Below are 11679 nucleotides of genomic sequence, written 5' to 3'. Positions count from 1 at the left end.
ACCTCATCCTCCATTTGACCTTGCCAGCAAGCTTCATAAAACTGTTGGCCCCGCCCGCCTTGAAACTCCTCCCCTGGCTTCAGGACCCCAGGTTTGCCTTCGACTTCTCTGCTTCCAGCAGGAAACAGATGGCGCTCTCAGACGGGCGAGGGACAAGAGTGTGAACAAGAACTCCTTCCAAAGGTGCGGGCAGGTGTTGGGAAACCTCGAGGGGCCGCCACCTGAGGGGCCGAGGAGGGAGCAGCAGCTGGAAGCAGGTGTGGGGAAGCCTGCCTGATGAGATCTGTGACCTTCACCCCAGAGGCAGTCAGCCGTGGGAACCCCAGGGAGTGAGCCAGAGAAATAAATACCCTGCCTCCCCCCCGCCCCCCCCCCCCCCCCCCGGCCGGCTGATCTCCTCCCACGGCCTCTCAACTGGTGTGAGGCTATCCCCCAGGCGATGATATGGTGTGATGGTGTGTGTGTGTGTGTGTGTGTGTGTGTGCGCGTGTGTGTGTGTCAGGGCACAGACCCAGATGGGGAAAGGCTGGGAGCGACTGCAGAGGACAGGGAAGCCCAGCACAGAGGCCGCAGGTGCCCTCTCCCAGCTCCACCGTGTGTCTTCTGCACGGTGGTTCCTGGAACTCCAGCACAGACCTCTCTCCTGAGCTCCAGGCCTGGGGACCAGTAGCCTAGGTCCCCTGCCCAGGGTCTCCCAGTAACCCAGGAACTGAATTTCACTGGTGCCTGCAGGACAATGTGAGCCTCCAACCCGAGCTCCCACCCGCCACTGCTCGCTTCTCAGTTCCACTCATGAAGTTCCCAAGAGACACAGATGCCCACAAATTTTCCAAGTGCAAGTAGTATTTTTAAAAACCACAAATGTGTTTTAGTAAAAATAATGGTATAAAGTGAAATAAAGTGATGTGATATAATGCTACCAGAGAGAAATACTCTTAGGAGATTATATATATCCTATATAATAAAAGGCTAATATGCAAATCAACTGAATGGTGGAATGACCAGTCGCTATGAAGCGCACTGACCACCAGGGGGCAGATGCTCAACGCAGGAGCTTCCCCCTGGTGGTCAGTGCGCTCCCACAGGGGGAGCGCCGCTCATCCAGAAGCCGGGCTCACAGCTGGCGAGTGCAGTGGTGGTGGTGAGAGCTTCTCCCACCTCTGCAGTAGGGCTAAGGATGCCCCCAGGGAGCAGGCCTAAGCCATCAGTCAGACATCCCCTGAGGGCTCCCAGACTGTGAGAGGGTGCAGGCTAGGCTGAGGGAACCCCCCCCAAGTGCACAATTTTGTGCACCAGGCCTCTAGTATATATATAATATTTTTATACATGTATATTTTCTTTATGTAAATTTTACAGCGCAGAGCTCATATTTTTGTAACCTGTTTTTCCCCTGCATTTAGCAATGTGCTATTGAAGTGTTTCCATTTCAAGAACTATAGATTTTATATGGCCAAAATACAGATGTACATTATTCATTTGTGTAACTTCCAATTTTCTACCATCATATATGAACTACTAGAGTCCTGGCTCATGAAATTCATGCATGGGTAGGGTCATTAGGCCTGGCCTACAATCAGGGCCGATCTTCCCCAGCTGCCAGAAGCTGGCCCCGCCCCCTGCCACCGAAGGGGGTCGCCCTCTGTATGTGGGGAAACCAGCAGGGCGATTGGGGCCCCGCTCGCTCGCAACCACCTTGGCCTGGCACTGCCCATGTTCACCGCCACCCACCCCTGGTTCCCCATTCCCCATTGGATGATCGGAGCCTGCCAGCCTGGGGGAGGGACCGAGAGGTTGGCCATTCCTGCCAGCTCACCGGCCCCACCCCGCATTGCCGGTCACCCTCTGTGTGTGGGGCGACCGATGGGGCAATTGGAGCCCCACTCGCTCGCACCTGCCTTGGCCTGGTGCCACCCGCATCCGCCGCCACCCACCCCCGGGGAATCAGAGCCTGTGGTCGGGGGGAGGGACCAAGAGGTTGGCTGGCAGGCCCCGATTGGGCGATCCGGGCCTGCGGGCTGGGGCAGCTCCTATGTTGAGCATCTGTCCCCTGGTGGTCAGTGCACATCATAGCAGCCGGTCCTTCTGCCGTCTGGTCGATTTGCATATTATGCTTTTATATATATAGATTCTGTTACCAGATAGGGCTCTGGACAGAGATTGTTGCCAATATCCATTCTCCTTTTCTTCCTTAGTAATAGAACCTCTCATTTTTCACTGATCATATGACTTTCCTTAAGAACAAAGACTAAATTTCCTTGCAGCTAGCTGTGGAGATAAGACAAGGTTATGCCCAATGAAATGTAAGTAAAAGTGTTGCTCGAGCAGATTCCAGGAAAACTCCTTAGGACACCGGTAGGCGCCCTTGACCCTGAGAGGAAAGGCGGAGCTCTAGGAGGAGAGAGCCACAGGGTGATAAGGAAACAGGAGCTGACAAAAGTGAAAAGCTCCCCCAGGCCACTCCATCGCTATCGCCTTGTTTTGTGACAAGCTTTTAATATTTCACTGGGAAAATATTTCCCCTCTTTAACTTAGTGATTTTTGGATTTTTTTCATTCTCACCCAAGGATATGGTTTTTTTTATTGATTTTAAAAAATTGATTTTAGAGAGGAGGAGAGAGAGAGAGAGTGAGAGACAGAGAGAGAAAGAAACATGGATGTGAGAGAGAAACATCAGTTGGTTGCCTCTCATACTTACCCTGACTGGGGATCAACCCACAACCTGGGTATGTGCCCTGACTGGGAATCAAACCTGCCATCTTTCAGTGTATTGGAGAATGCTCCCACCAACTGAGCGGCATAGGCCAGGGTTTTTATTGAATTTTTTAGAGAGAGAGGAAGGGAGAGAGAGGGAGAGAAACATCGATGTGAGAGAAAACCATTGATTAGTTGCCTCCTGGGGATTGAACCTGAAACCTAGGTATACCCCCTGGCTGGGAATTGAACCCAAGACCTTTTGATGCATAGGATGATGCTCCAACCAACTGAGCCACCTGGCCAGGGCTGTGTACTACCTTTAAGTACACTTTCATTGTATCTTGATCCCTGTGTCCTTCATGACACATCTCTCCAATTTTATAATACAAGTCAGCTAAAAAGTGAGATTTGCCCAGCCGGTGTGGCTCAGGAGGCCAGGGCACATGCCCGGGTTGCGGGCTCAATCTCCAGTGTGGGGCGTGCGGGAGGCAGTCAATTAATGATTTTCTGTCATCATTGATGTTTCTCTCTCTCCCTCTCTGTGAAATCAATAAAAATATACACTTTTTAAAAAGTGAGATTTAATATTAAGGCAATTCTCATTTATTTACATCAATTCATGGGGGAATTTATATGGTGATATGAATAATGTAAAATGAAAAACCTTGCCCTGGCCGGTGTGGCTCAGTTGGTTGGAGCATCATCCCGTACACCAAGCACGCCAAATTCAAAGGCTAACATGGTCCAAATAAGCAAGGTTTAAGTTTATGTGGGCCGCAAAAACACAAAAGCTTCAATTTTCATAGAAACGTAGGTTTATTTCGATAGAGACATGCTGAATACAAAGGGCTGAAATAAATGAGTAATTGTTAACATAAAATAACAGAACATTTTAATAAAAATTAATATTTTTTCTTGAACATTGACTTACAAGACACTGAATAACTGCACAATTAATAAGCATGACGCAAATCAACCTATTTTTCTTGTTCTCTGAAAGCGAAATATTTCCTGTTGCGCACACCAAACAAGTCAGTCCAAGACGAATGACGTGGCAATCAGCTGCTAAAATATTCGCTGCTAGTATTAGTGGAGAGAAATGGTGTGCCTGCACATAAGGTGCGTAAGGGAAACGAATGCAACACGATTATAGTGATCAGTCATTAGCGAACATTGTAGTTCACTATTAATAATTATGTATAATAGGATATTGTAAAAATTAAGTTACAAAATTTTTTTAAAATATATTTTTTATTGATTTTTTACAGAGAGGAGGGGAGAGGGATAGAGAGTTAGAAACATGGATCAGCTTGCAACCAAGGTACATGCCCTTGACCAGAATCGAAGCGGGGACTCTGGGACCCTTAGAGTCCGCAGGCCAACGCTCTATCCACTGAGCCAAACCGGTTAGGGCAAGTTACAAAATTTTTATTAAAACGTTTCTTACATTCCATTATATTGGCTGGGCCGCAAAAATATTCATTGTGGGCCACATGCGGCCCGCAGGCCATGAGTTTGACATGCTTGCCGTACACCAAAAGGTCATAGGTTCGATTCAGTAAAGGCACATGCCTAGGTTTTAGGTTCAATCCCTGGTTGGACTGGGTATGGGAAGTGGCTGATCAATATATCTCTCTCACATCAATGTTTCTCTCTCTCTTTATCTCTCTCTCTCTCCCTCTCTCCTTTCCTCACTCTCTAAAATCAGTTAAAAATAAACAATAAAATGAAAAAGAAGTTAAAATATATATTTGACTCTGAAATGAGTTCCTTAATCCAACATATTTTCATTGGTAGAGAAAGGAAGGGAATGAACTTTTTTTAAACCAACTTTGTTGAGGAATAATTTACATTCACTCACTAACACCCATGTTAAGTGCAGGATCAGATGTGTTTTGACAATTGTGCACACCTGTGTAACCACTGGCACTATCACGAGATGGATCTCCAGCCCCTCCGAAGGTTCCACCCCCACCGGCCCCAGGCAACCACTGATCCACTTTCTGTCACTCCTGATTAGTTGCACCTGTTCTAGAATTTCATGGAAATGGTGTCAGACAGCATGAGCTCATTTGTGGGAATGACCATTTATTGGGTGCCTACCATGTGACAGACACTTTACCAGCGTACAATCATTTTTCCCTTAAAAATGAGAAAACCAGACTCAGAAACTCAATAATTTACCAAAGTCCCATGGCTAGTGAGGGGCAGAGAAGAATTCTGACTAAGTTATCTCCAAGTTTAAGGTCTTTCTTCACACACCACACTGTCACTGCCCTTGGCTTTGTGCAGGCCCTAAAAGATGGATATTTGAGGTGTGAGGTCAAGGCTTATAATCTCATGAAAAGGCGAGATTAGGGCACGTGGAACACCCGGAGAACAGACGCGAGGATACGTAATAAAATGTTAAGGGTAACCAACCACCAACAGTAAGTTGCCTGCTTTGTACTAACAAATAGCGACTGGAGGCCTAAGGAGAAGCTGTTGGCCGAAGGTGTCACGCGGGTTCTTAGTGGCAGGATTTCTATCTATCACCCTCGGCATTGCCTTCAGACAGAACCATGAAGCTGGGCTGGGAACATCTGGTGTGGAGGGGGCCGGATCTCAGGTCTTCTTTCTTCCTGTCCCGTCAAACCTGTGTGGGAACCTGAAGTTTAGAAAGTCATTCCTTAATAAGGGAAACGCAGACCCAGTCCCCAACTCCCAGAACAGTAGCACCAGGAGGGCAGCGAGACCTCAAGGAGTTTAAGAACAAGTACAATGAAGAAGAGACAATTCTCCCGCCTCGATGGGGTCGTGTTTCAAAAATGTGTTTATCGTGTGTTTGAAACACAACACATCTTCCCAGAGAACCTCGTTGCCAGTGGAGGTTGGGCTCTCAGATCCCCAGGCGAAGGCTGAGTTAACACGAGTGGCTGAAATACTGTGCAGCCCTGTGAGGCCTCAGCCAAAGCCGTGGGCTGTGGGCTCACAGACAACTTGAGTTGTTGTCTGCACCTCCCTCCTACCTGCCACAGGCATCGGCTCCCCCACATCCCTGTCCCTTGGCCTTCCGCCTTAGCCGAGTCCAGCCCCTTGCAAGATAGAAAATTCTTCCTGGCTCCAAGCTGAAGTTTGTCTTCTGCCCCTTCCCTCGCTTGGTCCTAACTCCACTCTCTGTTTCTACATGAATCTGATCACTCTCCCGTGACAAGTCTTCAAGAGTTGATGGGTATTCATTTTACTATTTTTTTCAACTTTTCTGTTTGTTTGAAAATTTTAATTTTTATTTATTAATTTGAGAGAGAGAGATGGATTTGTTGTCCCACTGTTTTATTCATTCATTGACTGCTTCTTGTATGTGCCCTGACCAGGGACTGAACCGCCAATCTTGGCCTATTGGGACAACACTCTAACCAACTGAGCTACCTGGCCAGGGCTTATGTTTGAAATTTTTCATAATAAAAAGTTGCAGGAGCCCTAACCGGTTTGGCTCAATGGATAGAGCGTTGGCCTGAGAACTGAGGGTCCCAGGTACGATTCCGGTCAAGGGCATGTACCTTGGTTGCGGGCACATCCCCAGTAGGGGGTGTGTAGGAGGCAGCTGATCGATGTTTCTCTCTCATCGATGTTTCTAACTCTCTATCCCTCTCCCTTCCTCTCTGTAAAAAAATCAATAAAATATATATTTTAAAAAAAAAGTTGCAGGACATTTGTGAAAAAAAAAATCCAAATGTCTGTCACCTCAGCTTTTCTCTCTGAAACTGACAAGGATGAGTATAGTCATCAGGAAAAATGATTGACTCCTTGAAAAGGATGCGACCACAAAGTGCCCAGTGAATCTGACACCTGTCAGAGCGAGAACATGGCGGACGCGCCAGCCGGCTTCTTCTCCACTGAGTGACTGATAGGAGCCTAAGACAAAACCTGTTTCCTACGATGTTGTAAGACCTATTTGAGACGATCTCAAAGAAAGAATAGGGTGGGCCAGGCACATAGGAAGTGCCGCTACATATAGTCAATTCTCGTTACTCACAGTAATTTCTATAAAGTTGCTGTGAGCACTGAATTAGTGAATTCCGAGTCGCTGCTACGGGGGAGAGACAGGGTCCGCTCCCTGCAAGCCTCTGGTCACAGTTTATGTGTGTTTCTCTTTAAACACGTCTTATGTCATATATATGCAGTCGGTCTTCACTTAACGTGGCTGATAGATTCTGTGACTTTAAGTGAAATGACAGACGAGTAAAGAAACCAATTTTACCACAGGCTGATGGGTAAAAACAAGGGTTAAGTTCCTATGGCCTCTCACCTACAGTGTAAGGAAACAATGTTGAACAAAACTAGGAGGTTATTGTATTGTGACCTACTCACATGGAACTCATGCCAATAGCCTTGTACCTCGGGCCCCAGGGAAGCTGCCCTCTCAGCCGTGTTGTCTCTGTAGGGCGTGTCACTGCCTCCCTGGCCGGGAACACTAGACACACTTCAGCACTACATTTGGGGGCGGTTTTATGTATTTATTTAGTTAGTTAGTTATTTTTCAATATTTTTATTGATTTCAGAGAGGACGGGAGAGGGAGAGAGAGATAGAAACATCACTGATGAGAGAGAATCATTGATCGGCTGCCTCCTGCACGCCCCCCACTGGGGATCGAGTCTGTAACCCCAGAATGTGCCCTGATCAGGAATCGAATCGTGACCTCCTGGTTCATAGGTCAACGCTCAACCACCGAGCCATGCTGATCGGGCTGGGAGCAGTTTTAAACAGCAAAGTCACCAACAAAAAGCACAAACCTCTGGGAAAAATGCCACAAAAAGGACACTTGTTCAGAGTATGAGAGCTGCAACCAGAAGGCAGAGAAAGCATCGCTCCGTTCCACCTGCACACGGGCAAGTCGTGCGCTTCGGGTGACTCAGATTTTTGGTGCTTTGCACATGTTTGCAATGACCAGGAAAGCACTGTGAGTGTTGACTTTGGGGTCACAAATAAATTTCAATGAGAAGGCAAATTCACAAATATAGAGTTCATAAATAATGAAGATAATTGTCCTTAGTGATTGAGGGTTTGTTTGATGGTTTTTGTAATCTTTCTCTCATATACTTTTATTTCTTTGGAGAATCGTGAGCTAGGCAAGGTAGATGGTCTTATCCCCACTTTATAGATGTAGAGGGTGACAAGACTGCCAGCAGGCTTTGTTCCAGTTACCAGAGTGTGACTATCCAGGCCCTGGCCGTGTGGCTCAGCTGGTTGAGTGTCGTCTGGTGCACCAAAGCCACTGGTTCGACTCCAGGTTGCAGGCTCAATCCCTCGCCGGGGTGTGTGGGGAAGGCAGCCGAGTGATGTTTCTCACATTGATGTTTCTCTCCAAAATAATTAATTAATTAATTAATTAAAAAAGAGTGTGATTATTCAAGCCTACCTAACTGCAAATCAATATATTTTTTTAAGAGTGGGCTCTATGCCTCCCCCCCACCCCCCTTTTAATCCTCACCCGAGGACATGCTCTTAATGACTTTAGAGAGAGGAAGAGGGAAATGTGAGAGAGAAACATAGATCAGCTGCCTCCTGCACATGCCAAGATGGGGGATCAAACCCACAACCTGACCGGGAATCGAACCGGTGACTTTTTGGTCACAGGACGATACTCCACCAACTGAACCACACCGGCCAGGACCCTGGTACTCAGTTTTGAAATCTTCTTGTTTCCAGTCATCTAGACACTCAGTGAAGGAAGTAACTTTTTATGCAATTATTTATTTATATGAGAATGGACTCGTGCATGTTAATTTTATTCTATGGGTTATAAAATCCAGTACTATTGCTGCCCAGGCTGTTTCAGCTTTGGCCATTGGGAGCGCCTGCCGGTTGGTTCCTGTGTCTTTGAAGAGCTCCCACCTTTTTCTGAGGACCTTCCTACTTCCTGCCCCGGCAAGATGGGCCAGACTCACCCTGTCTCCTCCCCAGCCAGGACTCAACCACTTCTCCAAAGCACCGGGGCCTTTGGTTAAGGGATGGTGTTTAAAGAGCAACCTGGCTCCGGATGTGCTCATTGCTCCCAGGAGTCACTGCCTCGCAGCCTCTCAGGTCGGAGCTTGGACATACGTGTCTGCGGATCCACGCGTGAGCACAGCTCTATGCTTACTTCAGTGTCCATTCGTGGTATCAGGTAAGGAGTTTTTAATGACGGTCGTTCCTATGTCTTTACAAACTAGTATGCAGTAGGTTTACAAAAAATGTTTGCTGAATTGACTTGAACTAATGAAAAATTTAGGGAACAATGTGGTGCAGAAAAGTGTTGGGGGATTGAAAGAAAGAACAAGATAAATGAATCTTTGCCAACTGGTGACACTGAAGGGGCCCGGGCTTGGGCTCAGAGATCAAGGACCAGCTCTGGCCACTGAGCCTCACGACCTTGAACCAGTTACCTAACCTCTATGAGCTGGTTTCCCATCCACAAGAAGACTCGTTGGGCTAAGCGACCCTTACACTCCTTTCAGCTTGGGAGTGCAAATCTGATACTATCAGTCACTTGCTTTAAATATCTTTGAAGGGCAGGCAGTTTCTCTATTTTTTTAACCACAGTCTACAGTAATAAATATAATTCACAGAATGAACTGGTATGGTTGTGCGTATAAACATATATATGAACACATATACATATACATACTATATATACATATGCACATACATTGTGTGTAGTAGGGATAGATCTGAGATAATGTAATAAAAATGTAAGTGTGTCTTAAATAAAATAGAAATTAACTTCTCCTTCACATAACTTACTTTCTCTTTTGGAGTCTGAGCGTGTGCTTTTCAAGGCTCGAACACCATCAATAACAGCTTCCATGTCCGAGCCCAACGTGACTGCTCCAGCTCCCGCCATCATGTCTGTACCCAGCCAGGGGAAGGGGGAAGGGAAGACACGAAGGAGAGCATGCCATTCCTTTCAGGAGCACAGCCCAGCAGTGGCACACACCACGTCTGCTCAGACTCCGCTGGCCAGAGCGCAGCCAGGCAGCCACCCCCGACTGCAGAGAGGCAGACAATGTGGTCTCTAGCTGAGCAGCCAGGTGCCAACACAGGGCCTCGCTATTAAAATGAACGGCGGAGAATGGGTTGATGGAAAACTTGCAGTACCTGCCACCATATATAAAACTGAAACATTTGCACACAATTGTACTTACTCTTAATACAAAAGCACTGGCTTTCTCTCTTTCAGTCTACTCCATTCAATTTCTTGTCCATTTTTTAAATATTGGTCTTGACCTACTAAACTGACTTCGTCATACTCGAAGGGATTACAACCCTCCTGTTGAGAAACACTTTCCCGGAGCAAAGGGCAAACGCGTCCTCAGCACAGCCCGGTGGAGTCAGCCTCCTGGCGGCTGCTGCCCTTGCGCTGCAGGACCCCTCTGAGCTCCCCCTTCCTGGACACACCACGGCCTTGCCCCCAAGTTGCCTTCTGCAACCCCCTCCCCACACCTTCTGCAACCCCCTCCCCACACACACACACACCTCTCCCACCCAAACTATTGGTCTGGCAAACCATCTTCATTGTTCAAAGCCCAACTTGTGTGTCCCTTCATCTAATAGAGTTGATCCACTCCTCATTACTGCCCCTTCCACCCCATCCCAATTAATGCTCTTAGCGATCAGCTTCCCCGCCTCCTCTGTGAGCCCCTCCAGGGCAGGACAGCAGGTCTCACTCATCTCGGATCACCAGGCCCTTTGTCAAGGCCCAGCACAGAGTCCAGGTCCAATGCTCACTTTCTGAGTTGACCAGATAGACGACTTCTTTCGGAGGAGGGGAAGCCGACCCCAACCCCTTAGCCGGAGTCACTTCTACCTCTGCTTTGCTCTCCTAATGCTTTCCTTGTGCCTCACCCGCCGCCTGGTTGTGATTAACCGATCAGCTGAGGGGCCCTGGAGCGGGGCTGCCTGGGTTCAAGTTCCGGCACTGCCACTTCATGTGTGACTCTAGAAAAGTGATCCAACTTTCCCAGGCCTCACCTTCCTCATCTGTAAAATAGGGAAAACAATACACTTTATCTCACAGAGAATTAGTTCATGCCTTTGGAGCAATACCTAGTAAACACTCCGTCAGCATTAGTTTTTAGGGGCTATCTCTACAGCTCCATTAGCCTGTTAGCACGGGAGGGAAGTTTTACATCTCCCTCGGTGCGTTTTGTACAGGCCTTGCTCATCGTAGCGCTCCATACATGTTGACTTAATTGGCAAGTCACATCCTGTATCGCTTCCATATCTGGCTAGCCTGTGGGAATTGTAATAAAGAGCAGGTCAATGACCGCCTAGCCAAGTGTAACCAGACTCAGGGAAAGACAGCCAGAAGGAACCACGCCTGCCACATCGACTCAAATTCTCTGAGCAATTCACCAGCACGGCAGACAAAGAAACATATAGACTTGCTGATCAAGGCTGCCAACACTTCTTTCACCACGTTAGAACTACCTGAGGTAGCAAGCAAGGGGAGATGTTTGTTGTTGTTGTTGTTTTTAAATATTTTTATTGATTTTAAGAGAGGAAGGGAGAGATAGAAACATCAATGATGAGAGAGAATCATTGACTGGTTGCCTCCTGCATGCCCCCTATTGGGGATCAAGCCTACAACACGGGCATGTGCCCTTGACCAGAATCGAACCCGGGACCCTTCAGTCCACAGGCCGACGCTCAATCCACTGAGCCAAACCAGCTAGAGTGGGAGGGGAGATGTTTTGTTATGAATAGGGAGTTGGCTGGGCCCTGGGAAACAGAGGTAGGATTAGATGGCTGCCTTTCTGTTTAACGGTGGAGTCTCTGAAACATGAGAGCTGGGTGTCCCAAACCCCATATCTTTGAGGACCAGCTACAGGAAACCAGAGGCCACCCCAGGTATTTGAGGCAGAATGGGACTGAATCTAAGGAATTGGTGCGGGCCTCTAAGAATGACTCCTGCATGATGCCAAAGACCTTGCCTGCCAGGAGAGCTGCTGCCACTGCCCCCTCAG

The sequence above is a fragment of the Myotis lucifugus genome, unplaced genomic scaffold (genome assembly GCF_000147115.1).
Source record: "Myotis lucifugus unplaced genomic scaffold, Myoluc2.0 scaffold_564, whole genome shotgun sequence".
Lineage (NCBI taxonomy): Eukaryota > Metazoa > Chordata > Mammalia > Chiroptera > Vespertilionidae > Myotis > Myotis lucifugus.
Note: the sequence above shows the minus strand (reverse complement) of the source record.